This window comes from Aedes aegypti, chromosome 3 (assembly GCF_002204515.2).
Source record: "Aedes aegypti strain LVP_AGWG chromosome 3, AaegL5.0 Primary Assembly, whole genome shotgun sequence".
Lineage (NCBI taxonomy): Eukaryota > Metazoa > Arthropoda > Insecta > Diptera > Culicidae > Aedes > Aedes aegypti.
This window is the reverse complement of record NC_035109.1, coordinates 124,411,067-124,432,086: the sequence shown is the minus strand read 5'-3', so window position 1 is coordinate 124,432,086 and position 21,020 is coordinate 124,411,067. Positions and strand designations below refer to the sequence as shown.

The 21,020-nt window shown below is 39.9% G+C and overlaps 1 protein-coding gene across 14 annotated transcripts in view; it reads right to left on the bottom strand.

Annotated features, from left to right (window-relative positions):
* The window catches only part of LOC5575783, a 336,132-nt gene that overhangs the window by 33,086 nt on the left and 282,026 nt on the right, over positions 1-21,020 (bottom strand). The window lies entirely within an intron of this gene.

Sequence of the window (21,020 nt, the reverse complement as noted above, 5' to 3'; positions counted from 1 at the left end):
TATATTATAAAAACTCACAACTTTGCCAAATGTACCAAAGCTGTGAAATCATCACGTCGGAAAATATAATGAAGTTATGGTAAAATTTATATATTTTTTGACCATTTTTCTAGGCAAGTTTCTCTTGAATCGGCCATTTTAGGGAGCCATATTTATTATGCTTTGATGCCTTATCATATCAGTTAAATCCAAATGACAATAGAATGATCAGGTCTCACAGGGCACATTGTTTTCAACCATTTTTTGACAAGCATGGAATAATATTTTGACATCAATTAGTTTTTTTAACCTTTTGTGTGCTCACAGTGCAATCAATAAACTTGGGATATTCTGTTATTTTTTAAATCACAAAACATAGGGTAGATGTACCAGTTATGGACATAATGGTTTCCTATTTCGCCATACGTGATAATTTGACTATTTTCAAATTTTTAATCATTCTGTATGTTTTAGTAGTTTTATATCAAATGAATCTTAATGTTGAAACATTCAAATATATTCAAAATATGAAAGTTTTCGAGAAAACATTTATGGCCAAATAGGGAACCAGTATATCCATAACTGGTACACTTTCCCTAGTTGAAGACATCTGTATAAGCATCTGACAAGCTGTAAAAGTATTGCATCGATAAAACAATGTTTTTATCAAAATAAATATTATTTTTGAGAATTAACTAGGTAGGTTTCTCGTGTATCAGCAAGTTCGGACATAAGTTCACTTTTGCTTGCACAACAGTCTAATGGCTGAAAAATTAGAGGAATTGAGCTTAATAGGCGAAATTATATTTTACTCTCTATGTATTATTATTTACTTTTTATCATAATTACATATTATTATTTATTCTTAAATTTTTCACGCATTGTGAACGAAGCCGAATTATCGTCGGCTACTACGATTTGGTGATAAAATTGAGCAGTTTTAGTGTGACAAAGATGTTGTTTCAAAATCTTGTTTTGCTATATAGTAAATACAGAGTATTCTAAGTTTATTGATTGCACTGTGAGCATACAAAGGTCAAAAAACTATTTAGAATCGAAATTCCAAGCTCTTAAAAGAAGGTTGAAATCATTTTGCCATGTGAAACCTGATAATTCTATTGACATGGGGCTTTGACTGATATAATAAGGCATCAAAGCATATTTAATATGGCTGCCGAAAAGTGTCGATTCAAGAGAAACCTGCCTAGAAAAATCGAAAATTATAAAAAATTTACCATAATTTCTTTATATCTTCCAATGTGATGATTACATAGCTTTGGTATATTCGGCAAAGTTGTGTATTTTTGTAATATATAAAATGTTGTAGAACATGTCATGTTCACAAATTGCACAGTAATCATAGAAATGGTCAAAAAACTGATATTAATGATAAAATTTGTTAAATTTAAAAATATCACCGTGAAAACGAATTCGAAAATATCAAGTATGTTCAGCAAAGTTGTTGAAAATAAAAAGATCTGAAACTTTGCTGAAGTATTAAAAATTGTTCAAAAAAATATTTTTTTTCTCACGTGCCCTATTTAGTATAATAAAAAAAAAGAAATGGACACCGTCTTCAGCCATTTAGCTGCACAGACTGTAAACTTAACACTAGACAACGGACAAGCATGCTCCAGTGGTACAACCATGAAACATTCCTGACGAAAAGTTTCAATGGCTGAAGCAGGAATCGAACCCGCACCCCATGGCACAATGCACATTGGTCCCAAAGCCATATCTAGGAAGACAAAAATGATTGCGCCTAAACCGTCAATTTTAGATGTATGGTGTCTTCGGCAAAGTTTCTCCATATTTTCAGACATTTTTTTCAGAGATGTGAAATTAGGGTGGCCCACATGGTTTACGAGATCAGCACATAAACTTTTTTTCTGACGCATTTAGGACTACACAATGTTCTACAATATTTTAGAACAACCGATTTTGAGCAACTTTGCCGAAGAACCCAAATTTCTATCTCTTATGGTTCGCGAGTTATGATTTTTTTAACGAAAAAGTTAGGGTGGTACTGAAAAATCATTTTTTTCTTGATAACTTTTTATACGATAATTTCTCGCAAAAACTTTGTTCCGAGCACTTTTAGAACTTTTGATTGCGCAACTTTTTGCCAAAGAAACTACTATTCTATCTCTTATGGTTACAAAGTTATCAGAAATTTTCTTCGAAAAATTTGGTTGTTTTCAAATGCCGATATCTCCGAAAGAACTTTCAATTTTGCACATTTTTGCTGAAGGCACCAAAGAGCTATCTCGAATATTTTTCAAGTTATGGACAATTTTTGGTTGAAAAACATATCATTTTCAAAATTTTGTCAATCTTTTCAAACAAAAAACGTCCTCACAGTTTTTTCACCATGAACAGAGAAAGAAATAATCTTTCTAATGCCGACAAAAGATTGAAAATCCGTTTGCGCCTTTCGGAGATATCGGCATTTGAAAGCAACCATTTTTTCGAAGAAAATTTCTGATAACTTCGTAACCATAAGAGATAGAATAGTAGTTTCTTCGGCAAAAAGTTGCGTAATCAAAAGTTCTAAAAGTGCTCGGAACAAAGTTTTTGCGAGAAATTTTCGTATAAAAAGTTATCAAGAAAAAACTGATTTTTCAGTACCACCCTAACTTTTTTGTTAAAAAAAAATCGTAACTCGCGAACCATAAGAGATAGAAATTTGGGTTCTTCGGCAAAGTTGCTCAAAATCGGTTGTTCTAAAACATTGTAGAACATTGTGTAGTCCTAAATGCGTCAGAAAAAAAGTTTATGTGCTGATCTCGTAAACCATGTGGGCCACCCTAATTTCACATCTCTGAAAAAAATGTCTGAAAAATATGGAAAAACTTTGCCGAAGACACCATATATCTAAAATTGACGGTTTAGGCGCAATCATTTTTGTCTTCCTAGATATGGCTTTGGGACCAATGTGCAATGACGACACTAACCGCACGGCCACGAGGTAAAAATATCATTTTTCATTATTACTCGGGATGCTAATTAAAAACAATGTCCCTAAGACTCCTGTTCACTATTGGGCTTAATCACTGGGTCTTTAGTCGTCGGATTCACGCACTAACTTGGAACGCATAGCACTTAGACGGATTGAACTAGTTTATTGCACATCACCTGGTTCACAATTGTACTACATGCAAAAATTAAATACGCGGCGTGTGAGAAAGGAAACGATCGAATCGAGTGTGTGGTTTATTGCAGACTGATTAGATACAATTTTTTGGATTGCCTATTGACCGGATGCGATGTTTTCTGGACATCGGATCGCTACCTGCGGTCGGCCCTATCTTCGATCCATGAAGCGATCGATACGGTATGGGATAGACTTATAATTTACATTAGAAAGAACAGTAGAACTATAGTTTATCTGCTCGGACACTAATGAAGGAGTTAGTGTTCCTGTAGTGGTATGTAATGGATATCGTCGAGGTTTATGTGTCGAAGCAAAGCTAAATGGATTTGTGTCCTATAAGCTGATGGCTATCGGCGATTGGCGCAAACATACCGGCCGCCTTGAAATAACCGGATTTCAAATTAGCTAATATTCTTATCGTAACGCAAAACAAAACAATTCCAACACCTTATCAACTAGCGAATAATATTAATACTATGTGCATGTAAACACTGCAGAAGCTGTTGGTAGCTGAAGATGATGATCAGCTGCCAGGTTGACTGTATTTGGGAACCTCTAACCGCTACCGATGCACAGTGATTTTTTTGCCGATTTTGTGATCGAAATAGAATAGCGTCTAAACCGTTGGTTTTAGCAAAAAAGTTTGTTCAGGGAAGTTTCTGGATTTGTAAAAGCGCTTCTTTTGATACTAGCGGCCAGGTGATTAAATCACCTAAAAGTGAGATAAAAAAATAATTTTTTTATCTGTTGAAGATAGACGGTCGGTGTCTTCAGCAAAGTTGTAGCACATGTTAATTCAAGACACTTTGTCGAAGACACCAAATTTTCATCTCTTATACATTATAAGATATGTCATTTTTTCTTAAAATGACCCTTAAAAATCAAAATTTTAGTATAACTTTTTTCTAACATTTTTGACATTTTTTGTGCCTTCTACAAAGTTGTTCAACTACCAAAACTACATGTTTTTGCTGAATATTGCAACTTGCTATCTCTTATGGTAAAATAGTTATTTCTAGATAATCGATTTTTATGGGGCTTTTTTGGACTAATAGCATTAGTTTGGACGCAGATTGACGCACTTGGCGATTTGTGATTTTGAAAGGGCTATTTCATGACTTTCAAATGACACCAAGAACTTTTGGCCAGAAGCGGTCTATTGATTGTTATGTTTTAACTAGTTAAACCATAAAAATGCATTTAATTGCGGTTTTACGACTTTTTTCTCGTTTTCATTGCGTTATTTAATATGACACATGCTGCATTTGATACGTTATGGTCATATTCATTGTTTTTAAGTTATTCCCTCACCTACAGACTTCATTTAGCATGGATTTTTTTTGTTTTGGTCATAACGTTTGACCCAACTTTTTACTCTCCATAGAGCGTTACGTAATTTGTGAACGATGCCATTTGTTTGTCACGCAACTTTTATTTTTGTTGCTACTATGTAATGTCCTTGTTCCTTTCGAAATCTCGCGACACGCGACATAGCTAATAAAAATAGTTTTCGTATTATAAAAATTCTTCTATGATGTATGAACAAAATTTAAACAAAACTGATCGTGAATAATATGTGTGCCGATATTTCTATAGTGAAAGTAAATTTCACTCATACTAATGCAGACAAAGTATTTGCTGATTTAAAATAAAACTGTACCAGTGATCGCCGACTGCACATGAATCAGAACTTTAACTTCAGTGCATGTTTTTGAATTCTGTTATAACTGTTAAAAACTCCGTGAATTTAGTGAGATCTGTTCAAAATGTCTAGTTTAACAAATACAACTATAAATTTTATTTTAAATTAGTTGTACCATTCCTTATTACAATGATTAATCATTTTTATTTGTTTGTTTAAATTGTTTACCGGCAAACAGACCGAGGGGACAGGAGGGAACATGGAAAAGAAAGCAGTAAGGATTGTTTATTGACCATGTTGCGTATCGCGAGATTTTGAAATGAGCAAATATGTTACCCTCAGCTACTTACAAATAAAAGTTGCGTGACAAACAAATGGCATCGTTCACAAATTACGTAACGCTATATGAAAAGTCAAAAGTTGGGTGAAACGTTATGGCTCAAACAAAAATAAAAAAGAAAAACATGTCCATGCTAAATGAAGTCTGTAGGAGAGGGAATAAATTAAAAACAATGAATATGACCATAACGTATCAAATGCAGCATGTGTCATATTAAATAACGCAATGAAAATGAGAAAAAAAGTCGTAAAACCGCAATTAAATGCATTTTTATGGTTTAACTAGTTAAAACATAACAATCAATAGACCGCTTCTGGCCAAAAGTTCTTGGTGTCATTTGAAAGTCATAAAATAGTCCTTTTAAAATCACAAATCGCTAAGTGCGTCAATCTGCGTCCAAACTAATGCTATTAGTCCAAAAAAGCCCCATAAAAATCGATTATCTAGAAATAACTATTTTACCATAAGAGATAACAAGTTGCAATGTTCAGCAAAAACATGTAGTTTTGGTAGTTGAACAACTTTGTAGAAGGCACAAAAAATGTCAAAAATGTTAGAAAAAAGTTGTACTCAAATTTTGATTTTAAAGGGTTATTTTAAGAAAAATGAGATATCTTGTAATGTGTAAGAGATAGAAATTTGGTGTCTTCGACAAAGTGTCTTGAATTAACATGTGCTACAACTTTGCTGAAGACACCGACCGTCTATCTTCAACAGATAAAAAAAAATATTTTTTTATCTCACTTTTAGGTGATTTAATCACCTGGCCGCTAGTATCAAAAGAAGCGCTTTTACAAATCAAGAAACTTCCCTGAACAAACTTTTTCGCTAAAACCAACGGTTTAGACGCTATTCTATTTCGATCACAAAATCGGCAAAAAAAATCACTGTGCGATGTAGTTAATTCTCTTCCTTCGTTCGCGAGCGATTTCCGGCACACGGCCTGTGTGGTATCGATCGTTAGTACTGTGCGCGCAGTGCGCATCGTACCTTCGTGCTGTGCGTACACGAATTCTCTCTGCTCTTGGAAGTTTTCTTAAAAACTACCTAAAGCAATAAAACAGTACTTTTCAGTGCTACACAAACAGTACTTTTCAGTGCTAAAATTAAAAACGGTACTTTTCAGTGCTACTAAAACAGTACTTTTCAGTACTATTTTTTCTACTATTGATCCCTTTACGATCCTTGTTTGGACCCGTGCCTTCGATTTTTCGTTGGACCCGTTGGCGAAAGCTAGCGGTGGTAATCCTTCTTGGACACCGTCTAGGGGAAAAACCTCTCGAAGGTCACGTCTTTCTCGTTTATTAACTAAACATGGTATCAACAACTAACAAAAGGAAGGGTGAATCTCTGAATTCACTACTTCCTTCCAAAAAAGTGGGTTTTAAAACTGTCACTACACGTGGCAAGAATGGAAGAAAGGACGCTTCCCCGGAATGCGAAGTTTCTTCCAAGGGTGAAATGAATAATTGTATTGAAATGAGCAATCAGTTCGATGCTCTAGACAAATTTTCCGAACACCAAATCGAAGCAGCCTCTAGCCCAGGCTCTTTGATTCAAGTGAGGAAGCAAAGAGTGCCGCCTATCGTGGTCAGTTGTTCCGAATTTGGGGGATTTAGGCAGGAGATCTTGAACTCCATTAGGGGAATCAAGGTTTCCTTCCAAATCGCAAAGAAAGGAGACTGTCGCGTTTTGCCGGAAACTCTTAAAGATCGCGAACTTCTTCTCAGATATCTTGAAGAGAAGAAGCACAAATTTTTTACTTATGACGACAAAACTGAACGTTTGTTCAAAGTCGTCTTGAAAGGTCTCTCAAGTGACTTTAAATCACCTGAAGAGATCAAAAATGGAATAAATGATTTACTTGGATTTTCACCAGTCCAAGTAATCATTATGAAAAAGAGAACCCAATCTGGCATTGTTCGGAAAGGGCTTTCTCAAGAATATTATTTAGTTCACTTTAACAAAAAAGAACTAAATAATATTAAAGCTTTAGACAAAGCTAAACTTATGTTCGATGTCCGTGTGACGTGGGAACATTTCCAGAAACCTGGAGGAAATTACCAGAACCCCACTCAGTGCCGTCGGTGCCAAAAGTGGGGTCATGGTACAAAAAATTGTCGCATGGATGCTAAATGCATGATTTGCGGAGGTTCTTCTCACGCTAAGGACGACTGTCCTGTGAAAGAAGATACCAGAAAATTTCAATGCGCCAATTGCAAGGGCCCTCACAAAGCTAACTTTTGGGAATGCATTTCACGCAAAAGAGTCGTTGAGGCTCGTGCCAAGCAGATGAAGGATAATATCCGTTACGATAACGGTCATTTCCGGAATTTGCCTGGTAGAGTATCGAACAATGCTCATTTTTCAGTTAACGATCGCTTGATTAGGAATCATACCCACCAGGAAGATCATAATCATGCTCATTCACAAACAAATTTTAATCCGTCGGGTAGCCGTTCGAATCTTTCAATTTCGAATGTATCTACCCACGGTAAATCCTTTGCCGATATCGTAGCAGGTAATTTGAACTCTTCCCCTGTTCGTTCCATGAGTACCCATTCTACTTGTTTCAAATCAAATGGAAAAAACCCTACCGCCACAGGTAACTCCTACCCCGCTTCTTCGTCTACCGAAAATTCCAATGGGAAATCATCAGATGATATGTCTGCCTCTGATTTTAATTTTCTAACTGAACAATTGAATCTAATGATTGATGCAATGTTCAAAGCCACCACTATGACTGAAGCAGTCCAAGTAGGTGTAAAATTTACAAATAAAATTGTTATTGGATTACGTTTTTCTAATGGATCCAAATAATAATTTAAATATTTTAAATTGGAATGCTCGTTCTCTGAATGGTAAAGAGGACGAGCTGTTTAATTTTCTTACAGCTAATAAAGTGCATATAGCAGTTATTACCGAAACTTATTTAAAACCTGGATCCAAATTTAAAAAAGATCCTAACTTTTTTGTTTATCGTAATGATCGACTTGATGGGGCATGTGGGGGAGTTGCAATCATCATTCATAGGCGTATAAAACATCAACTGTTTTCGTCATTTGAAACTAAAGTTTTTGAAACTTTAGGTGTTTCTGTTGAAACACAGTTTGGTAAATATACTTTCATTGCTGCCTATTTGCCTTTTCAATGCTCTGGACAGCAAGTTAATTGGCTTCAAACTGACTTGCGAAAATTGACTCGCAATAAGTCAAAATTTTTTGTCATTGGTGACTTTAATGCCAAACATCGGTCATGGAATAATTCTCAAAGTAATTCCAACGGCAGAATTTTATTTGATGAGTGCTCTTCAGGATATTTCTCAATTCAATACCCTGATAGCCCTACATGTTTTTCCTCTTCTAGAAATCCATCTACGATTGACTTGGTCTTAACCGACTCTAGTCATCTTTGTAGCCAATTAGTTACTCATGCTGATTTTGATTCTGATCATGTCCCTGTTACATTTCAAATATCGCATGAAGCGATTCTCAATCCTATCAGCTCCACTTTCAATTATTTACGAGCCGACTGGAATATATATGAAACGTATGTTGACTCTAATCTTGATGTTAACATTTCTTTAGAAACTAAAATTGATATTGACAATGCTCTTGAAACTTTAACAAATTCCATTGTTGAAGCCAGGAACATTGCAATTCCAAAATGTGAAGTAAAATTTGAATCCGTGATTATAGACGATGATCTTAAACTCTTGATCCGTCTTAAAAACGTGAGGAGAAGGCAATTTCAACGCACTCGTGATCCTGCTATGAAAATTATATGGCAGGATTTGCAGAAAGAAATCAAGAAACGTTTTGCTCAATTAAGAAACAAAAATTTTGAAAATAAAATTTCTCAATTGGACCCCGGCTCTAAGCCCTTTTGGAAATTATCTAAAATCTTGAAAAAACCTCAGAAGCCTATACCGGCATTGAAAGAGGAAAACAAATTATTACTAACTAATTGCGAAAAAGCTCAAAAACTTGCTATGCAGTTTGAAAGTGCGCACAATTTTAATTTAGGACTTACTAGTCCAATTGAAAATGAAGTTACTCAGGAGTTCGAAAATATTCTCAATCAAGATAACGTTTTCGAAAATGCCTGGGAGACTGATTTGGAAGAAGTGAGAACTATTATTAAAAAATTCAAAAATATGAAAGCTCCTGGCGATGATGGAATTTTCTACATCCTCATCAAGAAACTTCCAGAAAGTAGCTTATCATTTTTAGTTGATATATTTAACAAATGTTTTCAATTAGCATATTTTCCTGACAAATGGAAAAATGCTAAGGTTGTTCCAATTTTAAAACCAGACAAAAATCCTGCAGAAGCTTCTAGCTATCGTTCAATCAGTTTGCTTTCCTCCATCAGTAAACTTTTTGAAAAGGTTATTTTGAACAGAATGATGGCCCACATCAACGAAAATTCAATTTTTGCCAATGAACAGTTCGGATTCCGCCATGGACATTCGACCACTCATCAACTTTTACGTGTAACAAATTTGATCCGTTCCAACAAATCTGAAGGCTACTCTACTGGTCTTGCTCTTCTAGACATAGAAAAAGCATTCGACAGTGTTTGGCATGAAGGTTTGATTGTAAAATTGAAAAATTTTAATTTTCCAACATACATTGTTAGAATAATTCAAAGTTATCTGTCAAATCGTACACTTCAGGTTAATTATCAGAACTCCAGATCTGAAAGGCTTCCTGTAAGAGCTGGTGTTCCTCAAGGCAGCATTTTGGGACCAATATTATACAATATTTTCACATCTGACTTACCTGAGTTACCTCAGGGATGTCAAAAATCTTTGTTTGCGGATGACACAGGCCTCTCCGCCAAAGGACGAAGTCTGCGTGTCATCTGTAGTCGATTGCAAAAAAGTTTGGATAATTTTTCTTCATACTTGCAAAAATGGAAGATTTCTCCTAATGCTTCCAAAACTCAACTAATAATATTCCCACATAAACCAAAAGCTTTTTATTTGAAACCTTCAAGTAGACATGTTGTCACGATGAGAGGGGTTCCAATAAATTGGTCAGATGAAGTTAAGTATCTAGGACTCATGCTAGATAAGAATTTAACTTTCAAAAATCACATTGAGGGCATTCAAGCCAAATGTAACAAATATGTAAAATGTCTCTATCCCCTTATTTATAGAAAATCAAAACTTTGTCTTAAGAACAAGCTTTTGATATTCAAACAAATTTTCAGGCCAGCCATGTTGTATGCTGTACCAATATGGACTAGCTGTTGTAATACCAGGAAGAAAGCTCTGCAGAGAATTCAAAATAAAATTTTGAAAATGATTCTGAGGCTTCCTCCCTGGTATAGTACCAATGAGTTACATAGGATATCCAATGTTGAAACATTGGAACAAATGTCAAATAAAATAATCAATAATTTCAGGCAAAATCGTTACAATCTTCTATTGCCACGATTAATGCGTTATATGATTAGGTTGAGTTAGGTTAAGTATATTAAATTTTTTTTTTTCTCTTATAAGCAGGTGAAATCAACTCACCTGTAAAAAATCTGAACTGCTACGGCAAATGAAATGTAATATGTTGTTAACAAAATGTTAATAAAATCTTAGATTTGTTTTACCAAATTAGGATGATAGTGTTGTCTAATAACACAGAACACCTAGATATAAGAAATAATGAATGTAATGTTTGAAATAATAAAGAAATTCAAAAAAAAAAAAAAAAAAAAAAAAAAAAAAAAAAAAAAAAAAAAAAAAAAAAAAAAAAAAAAAAAAAAAAGGACTGTGCGCGCTGAGGCTCACCACGGTTACGTCCAAGTAATGGGAAACCAACCGACCTCAGTTGAGGTGGTCCTTCGAGTCGAATCTATGAATGAGATGAGAAGCGATTTTTTAACGGTAAAAATGAAACAAAAAACGACTTCCCTGGGTCGCGGAGGCCGTCCGCCTCCGCAGGCGCCGATGCGCCACCGATGATTCCGTTGATCTATCCTCTGTTGGTGGCTGGATGACTGTTCCTGGCATCGGAACAACTTCAGGATGAACGTGGATGCTGGATGAAGACACAGGAGCGACACCGGACATCATGACTTCTATGAGGATAGTGGACCTTATCGTGTAGGCCATCGTCCACCAGGTAAACCCTTGAGGTACGGTGAATGTATGGACTGTATTCTGCTGGGCAAATGAAATGGTGTTTGATTGCACGAAATCACTAACGGCATGCAATATACGTAACTTTGTGTGGGGATTCCTCAACCCCCACAGAATACTTGATGCATCAGCTTGATTGCACGACCACAGGAACTGAGTTGAGATTGATGAAATTGCGACAAAATAGATGGACCAGACATCGTAGTAGTGGGATGACAAACTTCGGAAAATCGGTTGGGCGGCTCCGGCCGCCGTGGGTGAATTTGACTATGGAGGACGAAACATTCTCTGAGCTTTTTGACCATATATTGATAAACAAAAACTTAACTGGAACACCGAGACCTGGAGGCCTCGGCAGCGCTGTAGAGCGCTCGTGGAAGAAGGAATCAATCCTCCCCGTGAACCGAAGATGGCGACGGTTCGTTGTCCCGTATTGGCAGGATACAAACTTTGGAAATCGCTCGAAGGAAGTCGCCGTCCTTCGTGCGAACCTTGACGACACGGATATTACCGTCGTTCCCCGGGTGAATCTCTGTGACTCGACCCATTCGCCACTTGAGGGGTGGCATGTTGTCCTCGCTGAGCAGCACCATAGTCCCGATAAACAGGTTATTCCGTTGCCTGGTCCATTTTGTGCGGGCGTGCAAATTGGACAGATACTGCGTTGACCAACGATTCCAAATTCGTTGAAAAAAATACTACACTCGCTGCCATCTTGACAGTCTTGCCTCGTTGAGATCTTGCAGCGATGGTTCTGGTATTGCTGTGAGCGGCCTTCCAACCAAAAAGTGACCGGGAGTCAAAAATTCTAGATCGTCCGCATCGTTCGAAAGGGGTGTGATTGGCCTCGAGTTGAGACTAGCTTCAATTTGTGCCACCAGGGTAGCCATTCCGTCCGACACAAGCACTGTGTTGCCGAGGGTCCGCTTTAAATGCTCCTTCATCGACTTGACGGCGGCCTCCCAAAGGCCTCCGAAGTTGGGGGACTTCGCTGGAATGAACTTGAAGTTAATGTTCTCCCAGGAAGCCTCTTCTGTAACCGCCTTCACGAATTCTTGACGGTTGAATAACTTCCGCAGCTCATCCAACTCACGGCGGGCACCGACAAAATTTGTTGCATTATCGCACATGATGATTTCTGGGCGACCTCGGCGGGAGACGAATCTTCTTAAAGCGGCGATGAAGGCTTGAGTCGTGAGGTCTCCAACGACCTCCAGATGAACGGCTTTTACGACAAGGCAAACGAACACGGCAACAAAGCATTTGATTGGACCGCCCTTACGGTAGGGGTACTGGATGTAGAACGGACCACAGTAGTCCAACCCTACGCGCAGAAACGCTGGAGCTGGATTAACACGTTCTGCTGGTAAGTCCGCCATGAGTTGCTCGTGCGCCTTCGGACGGACCCGAAAGCATTTGACGCAGCTATGAATGACCTTTCGAGCCAAGGTGCGAGTCGATAGCGGCCAATACCTTTCCCGCATGCTGGCGACTAGCAGTTGTTGCCCAGCGTGTAGGTTTTTTTGGTGATAGTGAGCGGCGATGAGAACTGAGAGGGGATGATGATGGTCCAGTATGACCGGATGCTTCCGGCCAGCCGAAATGTTGGCGTTTCGTAGCCGGCCGCCAACCAGAATCAATCCGTTCGCCAGACGTGGAGCTAGTTGCTTCAGTCTTGAGGTTGGCTTAACCTCTCCGGTCCTTCGCAGTGTGATGAGATCTTCAGGAAAACTTTCTTGTTGCGCAAGGCTCAGCAGCTGGTGTAATGCTTCTATTCGTTCTTCATGCCTTAAGAATCCTGCTCTACGGTCGCCAGGATTTCTGCAGTTATGGACGAATCGTCGAATGAGGGACACAATTCGAACCAAATCTTGGAGAGACGATCGTAGACTGAAAACAGGACTGGGATTGAAAACATGAGCTGGAACTGAGACCGTGAATCTTTCCTCGAGTAGCAAAGGATCCAAATCCTCCGAGTTGATGTTAGCCGTTCTCGGCCAGGAAGATTTATCTAGGTGCAACCAAGGTGGTCCTTGCCACCACATTTCGAAATCCTTCAGCAAATCAGGAGTCATTCCCCTTGATAAGACGTCTGCCGGGTTCTCCAGCCCCGCGATGTGGTTCCAAATTCCTCCTCGCGTGATGTGCTGAATTTCAGACACTCTATTGGCCACGAACATGTTCCATCGTGATGGAGGAGCAGCAATCCAGCACTTAACGATTGCACTGCGGAACACGTTTTTGTCTCCAGCATCAAAATACCTCTGTTTACTTAATTAAGGGTTGCTGAATCCATCGCTGTTTACAGAAATATCATAGCACGTCTAGTTTTTGAGATATCGATTGTTGAAAATGCAAAAAATTACTATTTCAGCCAACTTGCATGCAAGTTTACCAGCTTGTATGGCAATTTATTTAGTTAACTTGCCACTGAATTCATACTTTATGTGTATAACAATACTTATCATCAAAGTTTATAACATTTTTGATACGGAAAAGTTGTTTTTTGATGGTTCAGAAAAGTATTGTATTTTGCCATATAAGAGAAACGAAGAAATTTGTATGAAGACTGCAAGCATGTTCAAAAAGATCGGTTTAATCTCAACTTAATCGTGAAATTTCAACAAAAATATATCTAAAACGAAAGTTTAAGTCCTCTTTTGCATGCTTGGTGGATAAGATCACAAAAAAGTTTGATACAATATACTTCAAATTTTAGGTAAACATCAATAAAACCAATGTTTTATACAACTTTGGCGACCTGTAGCTAAAAATTGTGACGTGCTGGGAAATTTCTGAGAACGGCATCAGATTCAGCAACCCCAAATCTACTAGAGACACATAATTTAATCTTTGAGACACGCAAAAATGTCATTTTTGTTGCGCTGTGTTGTTGAATCAGTCCAAAAGTACGGTTGAGCAGTGATTTTGATACTTTGGACGACCTTCTCGAACAAATAGACTCCAGTGAGGGCAGACGACAGTTCTAGACGGGGTATGGTGACCTGCTTTCGCTTCTTCTTTAGATCTTCGAGTGGAGCTACTCGAGATTTCGCCGTCGCCAGCGTCGAGATGACCGTACCATCGAACGAGATGCACCGCAAGTAAATGCAGGCGCCATAGGCCTTCGTGGATGCATCGCAGAACATGTGGAGTTCCACGGAAATCGTATCGCTCCCAAAAGCGATCCAACGAGGAACTTGAAGATGAGTAAGGCCTTCCAAACTTTCTCGGAAGTCTCTCCACCATTTCTGAAGCTCGACGGGCAGAACATCGTTCCAGGAACACTTTGATCTCCAAAGCTCCTGGAGGAATACCTTAGCTGGAACCAAACTAGGTCCAACTAGGCCTAGCGGATCGAAGAGCTTCGCAAAATCGGACAGGATGATTCTCTTGGTGAACTCAGTAGCAGGGTTCCACTAAGGCACAGTGAATCGGAATATGTCCGATCTAGGTTCCCATTTGATTCCGAGGGTCTTGACGGTGGGATTCGAGAGTTCGAGGTCCAAAGACGAGCGTTCATCTCGCAGATAGGGTGGGATTTGGTCTAGCAGTTCTCGAGAATTGGAGCTCCATTTCCTTAATGTGAGGCCAGCAGTTCCCAGAACATGTACCAGGTCTTTTGAAAGCTGGGCTGCTTCCTCGATGCTGTCGACGCTCTTCAGCATATCGTCTACGTAAAAGTCGTAGATAATCGTATTAGTAGCGGCGGGAAAATTGGCTTTCTCATCCTCCGCCAACTTCTTCAGGCAGCGCGTTGCCAAGTACGGCGCTGATGATGTACCGTACGTCACTGTTGTCAGGACGAAGAATCGAAGCGGCTTGGTTAAATCTTCTCTCCACAAAATGCACTGGAGGGGGTGATCCATAGGGTGCATCTTGATCATTCTGTACATCTTCTCGATGTCGGCTGTCTTGGCGTATTTCCGTAGGCGAAATCTGAGCGTGATAGAGGTAAGATCCTCCTGGACAACAGGACCCACCATAAGAGCATCATTCAACGAAACTCCAGTGGTGCTGCGCATGACGCATCAAACACGACGCGCAGCTTGGTGGTTGTACTGTCGGGCTTAAGTACCGCATGGTGCGGCAAGAAGTATGGGACCGGGAACGTGCTCAACTCTCGAGGTGAAATCTCGCGCATGTGCTGCATCCGGAGGTACTCGTCGACGAACTCGGTGTACATCCGCTTCAAGGCAGGATCGGCATCCAATCTTCGCTCTAGCGCCATGAAGCGACGAGTAGCAATGGCTTGGGTGTCTCCTAGGCGATCGAACATGAACTGTTTTTTGGGTAACTGAACGACAAATCTGCCACTAGAGTCCCGCATCGTCGTTATCTCGAAGTGTGTTTCACACGCTGACTCCTCCAATGATAATGTGCTGGTGGTGCGACACGATTCCAGCTCAAAGAACCGTGCCAAGCCTTCGTCAATCTTCTCAATTGCGCATGCTGACACAGTTGGTGCAGATGTAGACTCGTCCGGAACGCCTCCGGAAACAATCCAGCCCAACAAAGTATTCTGCAGAATCGGACCGGACCCTCCCAATTTGATTTGACGTTCGGCGATCATTAACTCCAAATACACTTCAGCACCGATTATCAGGTCGACTGCTCCAGACTCGTGGAATGTTGGATCGGCAAATACAAGCTCCTTCGGCACGTTCCAGGATCGAATATCGATGCTTCGCGTCGGAAGATCGACAGTAACTCGCGGCAACACGTGAAATTTGAGGTTCGTCACGTATTTCGTGACAAGCGAATGAACCTCAGCGAAAACTGCTTTGGTGGATGCAGTTCGTGAACCACCAATTCCAGCAATCGGTAAGTGCTCACGAATTCGCTTGAACTTAAGTTTTTGCGAGATGGTCTCTGACATATAGCATCGCTGAGACCCAGAGTCCAGCAATGCACGAGCAAGCAAAGAGTTACCGAACTGATCGTAGAGATTTACGATCGCGGTGGAGAGCAAAACATTGTGTGGGAGGTGTCGTGGTGTTGCTACAGGAGCAGTGTGTAGGGATGTACTGGGGCAGTCTGTGGCGGAATAGTGTGATTGAGCGTTACTTGCATTTGTCAGATTTTGTGAATCTGTGCGTCCATTTTGTGTAGGCTGATTGTTTGTTGAGTGACCGTTTGGTGTTGGCTTAGCTTGTGGTGGTTGCATGTTCTGACCATTTGGTTTCGTCATCGAATGATTCCCGGTTGACTGTCCAGATTTGGTTGACGTATTCGCGGTGGTCGATGAGTTCGCGTGAAGTAACGAGTGGTGGCGTTGACCGCAGTGGAAGCACGATCCTCTGGTGCAGAATCGAGCGATATGTCCTGATGACAAACAGTTTAGGCAAAGCGATTGTTTCTTCACGGCGTCGACCCTTTCTGAAATCCGCATTTTGGTAAACTTCACACACTTAAAGGCGGAATGAGCAGATTCTCCGCAGAATGGACAGCTTCCCGAGGACTGGATTCCAGCATAGCTAGGTGATGGACGAACAGGCTTCTTTGGCTCGACCTGGATTTGCTTTCCAGGGGAGATGGATTGTAATACCGCACAGTAACCCTTCAGGAACTTAATCAAGTCTTGATACTTGGGAACTTCCTTGGAGCTGAAATGAGTCTCCCACTGTCTTAGCGTTGTAGGGTGTAGGCGTTTGCAGACCATGTACTGCAGCAGCGTACTCCACCCATCGGTGTTCTCACCGATCTTGGTTAGCATTTGCAAGCTTTTTTCAAACCCATTGACAAGCTTGCTCAACGTCTCAAAATTTTCTTGACGGAGTGGCTCGAGAGCGAATAGTGCATCAAGGTGAGTCATCACCAACAGTTTCTTATTTTCAAAGACGCTCTCCAATGCCTCCCACGCAATCATATAATTGGCGGAAGAAATCTCGATCGCAGCGATCTCCTGGAGTGCATCGCCGGTAAGAGAGGTGCGGAGATACGTGAACTTATCCATATTGGAGAGATTATTATCATCGTGTATCAGATTTTTATACGTGTCACGAAATGTGACCCAATCCGACATCCTACCACTGAAAGAAGGGGGCTTCAGCTCGGGGAGCTTAACCTTGGAATGTGGGGGTGCATGAGAAGCAGCTTGATTTTGCTGACTTGGGCCTGCTGGCGGGCTGGGTTGGAGCCAGCCAAGCAGAACTTCCTTCAGGTGGTACACTTCATTCTCAAAATCCTTGATGATTCTTGCATTTTCCCGATCCTGCTGCTTTCGTAGCCTCATGTGACGTTGTAGTTTAGCCTCTTCAGTTTCTTCCGTGTCGGTCGAAATATCACCATCAGCAACATCGTCGGTGTGCAGCTCTATTCGCATTCGTACGTCGATAAATTTGCTACAGATTTCATCGAGCTTACATAGGCGTAGTTCCACGCCACGCCGATCCGCACCGTCTGGGTGGGAACAAATGAACTCCTTCAGGTTGTCCAACGAAATTTTCAACGATCGTTCTTGCTTAAAAAGCAGCCGCAGATCCTCACCACCTGGCATATTTGAACACTGTAAGTCACTTGCACTGTCACTTTAGCACTTCACTCGCACGCGAAACTCAAATCGACCCCGCGGTTAATTTGACAGTGGAGGCAATTGAGGGGAATGGGACAATGCAAACCAACCAACAAAGCGAAGAAAGCCAATAGAGATGGTGGACTGGTCAGGGCTCAACTCAGCAATAAATAATTTGGACACTACAATTCGATCTAGCAAGCAATCATATGAATTCTTTATTCAGTATCGTATCTCGTTTTATGACTCAATTCGCTCAATTTTAACCTTCCATCGGCGGCGATCTCGCATGCAAAAGATTCGCGCCACAGACAAACCTGCCCACAGTACTTAGCCTGGTAAATTGGCAAATCCGTCCGGTCTCAAGTGGAAACTCCGATGATAGCAGCTTCAGGTTCGTCACAGCACACCGCAGGAACAACGAGAGCAGATGGACCACACTTAACGACGGGGACGTACGTGTCCTATTGTTCTCCCTCGTGGAGAACAATCAGCGACCACGCGGCACTTCACAATGGCCCAAAAGTTCACTTTGGATTTGCGTTTCCCGACGATCCGGTTCGACTTGGACCAAAAATGTTCACTATTGGGCTTAATCACTGGGTCTTTAGTCGTCGGATTCACGCACTAACTTGGAACGCATAGCACTTAGACGGATTGAACTAGTTTATTGCACATCACCTGGTTCACAATTGTACTACATGCAAAAATTAAATACGCGGCGTGTGAGAAAGGAAACGATCGAATCGAGTGTGTGGTTTATTGCAGACTGATTAGATACAATTTTTTGGATTGCCTATTGACCGGGTGCGATGTTTTCTGGACATCGGATCGCTACCTGCGGTCGGCCCTATCTTCGATCCATGAAGCGATCGATACGGTATGGGATAGACTTATAATTTACATTAGAAAGAACAGTAGAACTATAGTTTATCTGCTCGGACACTAATGAAGGAGTTAGTGTTCCTGTAGTGGTATGTAATGGATATCGTCGAGGTTTATGTGTCGAAGCAAAGCTAAATGGATTTGTGTCCTATAAGCTGATGGCTATCGGCGATTGGCGCAAACAACTCCTATGGGCTAAAACGTCTCTAACAGGGTTGTTAACGTTAATCAACGATTAACGCCGTTTCGTTGATTCGTTAACGTTAATTGTAACGATCAACGAATTTTGCGTTGATTTTTCGGAGCCGTTGATCAACGTTAATGTTAACGCTTGGCGTTGATTTAACGTCAACGGTCAACGTTAATTTTTTACGTTAATTATGGCCTTTGCCATATTTTTAGCAAATCCCAGAGTTTGTTTCAAGTAGGATATGTAATGTAGCGAGAGGCATAAAAATAAAACAGCAAATAAGTTAAAAAAAAAATTCGGTTTATTTATCTATTGTGTTCAGACTTTAACAAAAAAAAAAACATTTAGTTTATTGCATCTACTTTTTCATAATGAGTGAACTTTTTTTTTTAACTCCAATCAAAGACAAAAGCTTGTATCCTGTTTTTCCATACAAAATTAGCAACTTTGAGGCACTGTATCACAGTTTAGTTGGAATTTCCATTAAATAAGTATGACGAACTACAAATAACCGGTTTAATTTTAGTGAATTTATCACATTGCAATCATTTTTGAAGATTTTCAGAGGTTTGCTTGAAGATAGAAGATAGGGAACAGAGAGATTTGTTTAATTTGATTACAAACGGTAAGGAGCCGGATCTTATTCTTGGCACATTAGATTCGCTTCGGCAGTATTTTTTTTTTGAAAGCTACTGAGCTCATATTTGGCCACAACTAAAGCTCATATTTGCGTCGCCCCATACCAAAGTGGTTCATGGAAGTGCTCAAGTGGTATGTTCTGCAAATTTACGTAACTTCTGAATGTGAACAAATTCGTTGAACAAATTTCACCACCCAAAACATACCGTTTTTGAATTAGGTAATAAAATCTCTCGGTTGCTTTTGTCTTTGATCAACCCTCTGGAACTTTTTGGTAAATGACTGCAATGCAATATAAGGAATTCGCTATAGATATAACTGCAGGTCATTTGTAGTTCGTCATTCAAATTTCAGTCAATTCGAACTACCAGAAGTTGAAATACAGGTCCCAAACACAGGCATTTTGTCTAGAAAAATAGCATTTGATTACTCACTTTTGTCACTGACTAGATGAACTAATTTTGCAGGAAATAGCTTCGTGACCACCAGATGTTTTTCCAGATGTGTATGTTCAGGAGATCAAGCAAATGCAACACAATTTTCAATTGCTAAGGTCTGCGATGTGAGCGCCAACAATTTTCAATCCATGCAGTCCTTCAGCCTTGAAATTTGTAATGTCGAAACGCCTACACTTCCCGGAAACCAGTGTACAGTATTTGAAAATTTCCTCGACGAAAAGGCCACTTGGCGACATGGGTCGGTAGTTCTTTATTTGCAACGCGTCCGGATTTCTCTTCCACTCGAACACAATGGTCCAATGCACGAGTTCATTATTTGACGTTTGAGCGGTGCCGTGTTATTTATGTGACCATGGCAACTAGTGAATTTGGCACCGCTCAAACGTCAAATTCGTGAACTCGTGCATTGGTCCATTGTTCTTGGCCCTTGCTGCTTGCATCCTTTTATACCCGTAAACAAGATTTTTATTTCAATTTCCTTGGTTACGATATTTGCATGGAGACAACTTGTTTATCAACGTAGCGAAAATTTTCATTGCATCTACACAGGTCACCCAGTAATCAACGATAAGATTAACGATGTTCGTTGACGTTAATTCAACGCAATCCGTTGACGCTAACGTTAAAAAACATGAAAATCAACGAAACGCCGTTAACGTTGATCTCGAGAAAAAATAACGTTAACGGCGTTAATCGTTGATTAACGTTAACAACCCTGGTCTCTAAGAGGTTTTGACCGTCAATTTTCAGTTTCGTCCCACTGTGCGCTGGCTGTACGCAGAGGAAGAGGACCTGGCGACCCTAAACGTTCGGGGCAACTGGAGAAGTTTCGCCCAAGACCGACGAAGATGGAGCTCTACAATACGTCCGGCAATGGCGTGACGCTACGCTGTAGCCATCAAGGTAAGGTAGGGATCTGAATATTGAAGGATATTTTGGATTACTGAATATAACTATAACTTATAAAGCAAATCAGATTATTCAGAATTGTCTTATCAAATTCCAAGAGTTTATTTTGAAAGAAATTAAGGCTTTATGTTTTTTGAAAAAGCTAATTTTTACTTCTCTATATTCTTC